The sequence below is a fragment of the Rhinolophus sinicus genome, linkage group LG04 (assembly GCF_036562045.2).
Source record: "Rhinolophus sinicus isolate RSC01 linkage group LG04, ASM3656204v1, whole genome shotgun sequence".
Lineage (NCBI taxonomy): Eukaryota > Metazoa > Chordata > Mammalia > Chiroptera > Rhinolophidae > Rhinolophus > Rhinolophus sinicus.
In genome coordinates this window covers 91,876,923-91,882,872 of record NC_133754.1, presented here as the reverse complement: position 1 = coordinate 91,882,872, position 5,950 = coordinate 91,876,923, and the positions used below count along the sequence as shown (strand labels likewise).

Genomic DNA, 5,950 nt, shown 5'->3' with positions numbered 1-5,950 from the left:
CAACATAGCAATTATGAATAATTTTTTTCAATACATGACTTTTATTGCATCTTTAAAATATCACAAATAGCTCTGAGAAATCACTGAGCATCTTGACATTTCTGTAGCTGGACAATTTAGGTTTTAGTCATCAACCTGCTGAACTGTTCTTTTTTCAGAAGCATAGATACCATCCAAAATTTTCTGATATTCTTGTTTTTACCTGTTGTGGCTTATTGAATCAAAGTAGCCGAATTTGATACAAGTTCAGTGTCATTTCCTTCAAGAATTCACTCATCTTTTTGGGCTTGAGATACTGAACAAGCAACACCTGACCTCATCCAGACCATGTGGATGTATTTTTCACCCAAGAAATTTCAGATTTCAACAGGAGAACCGTTCTCCTGAATAACAGTGTTGATGGGGAAGTGAGCACACACAGACCTAATCTCATAATGGAAGCCCAGGGTAACACCCTTGGTCATGTTCTGTACGTGACTACAGAGAGTGGACAAGAGCCAACTCCTTTCTATTTCCCCATCATTTGTCAACCCGGAGTCTCCTTTTCTTTCCAAGGAGACTGAGTTCGATATTGATGTGATAGAAGTCCTTCTGTAGGATGCCTCTGGGGCCCTTCCCAATAACTCTGCATCCCGTTTAGAGTGATGTCCACATTTTCTGGAATGTCCGCCATCTGATTGCTGAGAACGGTCTTCAGCCTCACAGATGTGGCAAAGAGAGGATGAAGAATTTCTGTTAGTCATGTTATTTAACTTTTTAAATATATATAAAATGCTCCTGATTTTGAAAAAGCGACATATGATCAAACCTACTTTTGGATGGTGGTTTTGGAAGTGGGAGAGCTAGTTTTGAGCATCCTTGGTAGCTCTAGAGTAAGAGTTGTGGGAGGTATATGAAAAATGGAGCAGTAGTCCCAAATGATTGAATTCAGAGAAGTTTTAGCTTACTGTTCTGTACTTCAGAGTTATAGAGGAGAAAGGAAGGTTGGGCGTTTTAACAGTAGCCTTGAATTCCACGTATTACATCTCTGTGCCTGTATAAAGGTGCTATCTCAATTATAATTAATTTAATCAATGTTACTTAATCTGTGATTAATTATAGTACTCTTAGTGATTTAAAATAACAATTGTCAGAATATGACACAAAATATAAATAGCTCACTATTAGTATACTTTACGAAGAGTGGGCCAGACTTTAACCCTGTGAAAGGAAAATGTCTTTGCTGAAGAGATATGTTTCCATTAATTGTGGGGATGTTAATGTGAAACTTGACACAAGCAGCATCTTGATGTGGTGGAAAGAGCATTAGACTCTCAATGAGGAATCCTGGGTTCTAGTCCCTGTTCTGCTATTTACTATGTGTTTGTGCATTGATGCTCTCTGGGCCTCTTAATGCGATTTCTTTCTTATTCCTCTATATCTTTAGTGTCTGATGATTGTGAGTTGAATGAAAAAGAAACACATGTCCAAATGGATTATGTCCACATTTGGATACTCTGTTGAAATTGCTTCAGGTTTTTAAGTACAGAAACATGAACAAGAGATTTTACTTTTCTTTTAATGCCAGAGAACCCTCAGAGCATAAAAGATGTTCAACTCCAGTGGTAGAGAATGTTGTAAGTTTTGTTTCACCAACAGCCCAATCCTCTTGACATGTATTTATTTTATTTTTGCTGTTGAGGGTCTTTTGATGTTTTTTGGAAGGAACTTTCATGCTCCATGGAGAGACAAGCCAGGACAAGCGAAATAAGTTAAGAAGAGTGTGGCACACGTGCCTTTGGCTGCTAGTGCTTTTGTCATTCTTTGCAAAAGACTAGTGGAGATTTAGTTGCGGGTGGAGGGGAGCCCGGGGTTCATCTGTTCCTGGAAACATTAAGCTTAGACTAAAGATTTGCTGTCATCTCAGCTAGTACCTCATTTTGTAGTCTTTAAAATATAAAGTGCTCTTTTCTTAACTGCTTTTACAATCAGTTTTATGGCTATGATCTATTTTGGAAAGCACTGGGGCAATTAATAAGAATAATCTGAATTCTAGGTTTGGGCACAGTTGTAAAATTCTAGGCGTTTTGTGTTTGATATGTTGCTTTTTTGCATAACTGGAAAGCAGATCAAGACAAATAATGTTTTAAAAACATCTGCAGTCCATGATATATGAGCCAGAAATGGGTAAGGCTAGGGATTGATTTGTTTTATGTGAAAAAATCCATTTTAACATTACATTAAAAAAAATAAACCCTTTGATGTAGGATATCAGGAGTCTCATTAAATGCTTTTCTGTTGAAATAAGACAATTATTGGCTTTGGGTGCTAGTTCTTGGGGTATTCTGTGTGTGGGTATGATCATGTCCTTTTTCTTTTGAAACTTTAGAAATCTGGTCTTTATTCATCTTAGACATGAAAAAAAATCGTGTCTATTTTTTATCCAGAACTGTCTTGGAGAAGAAAAGTGAACTACTGACTAAAGTTGCCTTGAAGGAACTCACAATCTAATTGGGGCACAAGATGAAGCAAAGAGTGAACTCAACAAGATAGTGTTAAATTGTGGAGTACAGGAATTCTGGAATATGAGAATTCAATTAGGTCTCTACTAGGTCTCTACTACAATTTCCTTTTAGTTTATTTCCACCGGTGGAATATGCAATATCCAATATAGGTAAAATTTTCAAATAATTGAAATTTATCACCTTGATATTTTAGTTTATATTATTTTGATGAAGTTTTTCTAAAACATAAAACAATCTATTCCTAAATAAAAATATTTTCTGGGCATATCAAGATCATCATTATGGACATTGATGCTGTAAACTAGAAATAAATTTAGAGATAATCTAGTCTAATCTCTTCATTAGACAGTTATATAATCTGAATCTCAGAGAATTCCCCAAGAGAGATCAGGGGGAGAGATCTAAATTTTGCTGACTGTTGGGATTTTGCAATGTTATCATATTGTGCTTTGATATTACCTTCCATGGTCTTTGATGTATGTAGGGCTATTTTCTCCATTGTAAGTGATCCTAAACTGTTATGCTTTCATAATTTTTCTCTTTGTTATTTATGGTTTTTATTGTATTTTTTCTGCTCTCAGTCCAACAGCAGTCACTTTCTAAGACTGGGTAATGGATTCTAATTGTCTCCAAAATAAAACCAGTAAGTACTGTGAACAAAGGGAATACATTTTATTCCATGGATTTTGGGAAGATTTTGTCATGTGAGTTCCTGTTTTTGTCTTCACTCCAAGTTCTCCTTTCACCTTGGTTGACTTTCTCAGCCATGCTGATTATGGATCCAAACTCTGGATTCTCAGTTCTGATAGTTTATGCTCCATCACTTGGAGCATTCCCCTGATATTATTCTAAACTTCCTCAACCCACTTTCCTTTCTTTGTGGTAAGCAACACTCAATTAATCCAGCTGTCTCCTTTAAGTTTCTATCAGAAAGGAACAGGAAAGTTGGATAGCTCTAAGATGGGTGCTGCCTTAAATTCAAAGTCTCCAAACTCATATGAATTTTAATACTACACTTAATTTCTATATTTTCCTAGGCAATTCTGTCTCCTGTTCTTCACAGCTTCAAAATTCTCCCCCTTTTCAAAAATATTTTACTTTTACTGTCACTTTCAGTGGGTGATCTTACCTCACAGGAAAGAATAGGCCATCCACTGAGGGCACTAACCCTAAAATATTGCAACATTTGCATCCTTTGCTTCCTTTTTCCCCTTGGCTACAGTGTGTATTGTGAGGTAGGAATCTAATTTTATTTTATTTTTTTCATATGAATAAATAATTATCCCAATACCATGTATTTATTGTGTGTGTATATATATATATATATACATTTTTTTCTTTTAATACCATTACTATATTTTTTCCTTTTACATCCAGCCAGTTTCTGAGTTATCTATCTGCTTAATTAGTCTGTTTTTCTCTCACCCTGTTAATTATCACATAGTTTAGTTACTACAGCTTTTTTTATTTTTATTTTTTGGTAAGTCTTGATATCTGGAAGGGCAAGAACTCCTACACTCTTCCTTTCTTCAAAATGATTTTATCTATTATCAGGGCTTTCCTCCATAGACATTTTAGAACCATAACACTCAGTAACAAAAAATAACTTTTGGGGATTTTGATTGGCATAGCACTGAATTTACATAGTAACTATGGAGAGGACTGAAATCTTTATAACACTGAATCTCCTAATCCATGAATATGTTATATCTCCATTTAATTAAGTTTCTTTTTCTCTTCTAATAATGCTTTATATTTTTTTCTATAGATGTTTTTACAATACTTACATGATCTTTTCTGTGTGATCACTTTTCCATCAGAGTGATCTTTCAAAAATGTATATCTACTCAGGGAAAAATAGCTCCTAAAATCCTTCAATGGATTCTTATTATCCTTGGTATTAATATTTAGATTCTACAAAGACATATAATACATAGTTCTTGTTTTTGCTCCACCTCATCTTTCATGCCAGCCTTGTCATTTCCTTTAAATTCCAGCCACTGTATTAATCTTGATATCTTTCTTTCCCTTAGCTTCCTCATGCCTATTGCATTTGTTGACAAGTGCTATAAATTCTATCTCTATAACTCTATACCCAAAATTCAACACTTTCTGTCATTTCCATTGCTTCCATTGTAAGCCACAATTATCTCTGCGTTGCCTGAATATACTAGTCTGTGATTGTTTTGCTTTCATTGTCACTCTCTATACATAATAGAGCCAGAGTAAACTTTGAAAAATGTAAATCAAATTCTATATCTCCTCTACTTAAAACCCTCCAGAAATAAATAAAAGAAAATATATTGACTCTGGCTAACAAAGCCCTATGGGATCTGAGTCCGAAATATATGTCCACCTTACTACAGATCACAATTCTTGGTCAATACATTGGGCCTCTCTGGCCCATTCTTTATTCCTGAAACACATCAAGCCTTTCTAGTTTCTGTTGTTTCCTCTGTTTTGAATGTATTTCAAACAACCAAAGTATAAACAGTAGGAGAGCAGAGATCTTGTATGTCTTGTCCATGGCTCTATTCATAGCCATCTAAATGTTCAATAAATAATTGTTGAGTAAAATGTATTTCTTTTTGATTCCTCAAATGCATTGCATTCTTCTGTTGAGTTCAACTCACTTATTTTGTACTTTGCCTAAAACAACATCTTCCTCTCCTTTTCTCTCACAACCTTGCCTACCTTTGCCCCAAAACATTATCATCTAAATATTAATTTGGTTTTATCCTTTGGATAGCTTTCCCTGATCCCTATCATGCCATCTTCTTCAGGGAGTGATGGGGATATGGGTTCCTGCTATATATCTCTAGATACCCTGTGCATGCCCTGTTATACCATTATCTTTTCCTATGGACTATAAGCCATAGGGCAGAGGTTGTATTTTCTCCAGTGTTTTGTGGCATCCAGTACTATCCCTTGTTCATGGTGTAATTACTCAACAAATAATGAGTGAATGAATGACTAGTTCTGTTTTGAATTGCCAGAGGAGCTTTACTTTCATTTCTGTCTGTTATCTATGTTCCAGAATATGAGCAGTATCTGAAAAATAACTTCCAGAAAGCTGATTGTTGTGTATCATTTGCAATACCTTTTATCCAAGAATTGCAGAGAAATTTAAAATATTATCTGAACAGTATCTATTTTTATGACTTTGTAGTTTAGCTATCCCTAATGAAGATGGATAAAGAGTTGGTGTTGATAGGAAGAGGATATTTCTAGGGAATTAATGTTCTAATCTGTACCATTATTTTTTCTAGGACATGCCAAATCTTTTCATGCCTCCAAAATATCCTGACCCAGGGACAATAAAATATTTTGGACTATCGAGCAAGTCTATTGTAATAAATGTCCTATTACTTTGAATCTGCAAATGCTCTCAATTTATCTTTCTGCTGTTACCTCAAGATTTTTCTCTGATTGATTCGGGCTTCCTT

At 35.0% G+C, this 5,950-nt stretch overlaps 1 pseudogene; it reads right to left on the bottom strand.

Annotated features, from left to right (window-relative positions):
- Positions 1–212: 212 nt before the first annotated feature.
- LOC109449806 (large ribosomal subunit protein uL6) lies at positions 213–3,272 on the bottom strand (annotated as a pseudogene).
- Between the last annotated feature and the right edge of the window lie 2,678 nt (positions 3,273–5,950).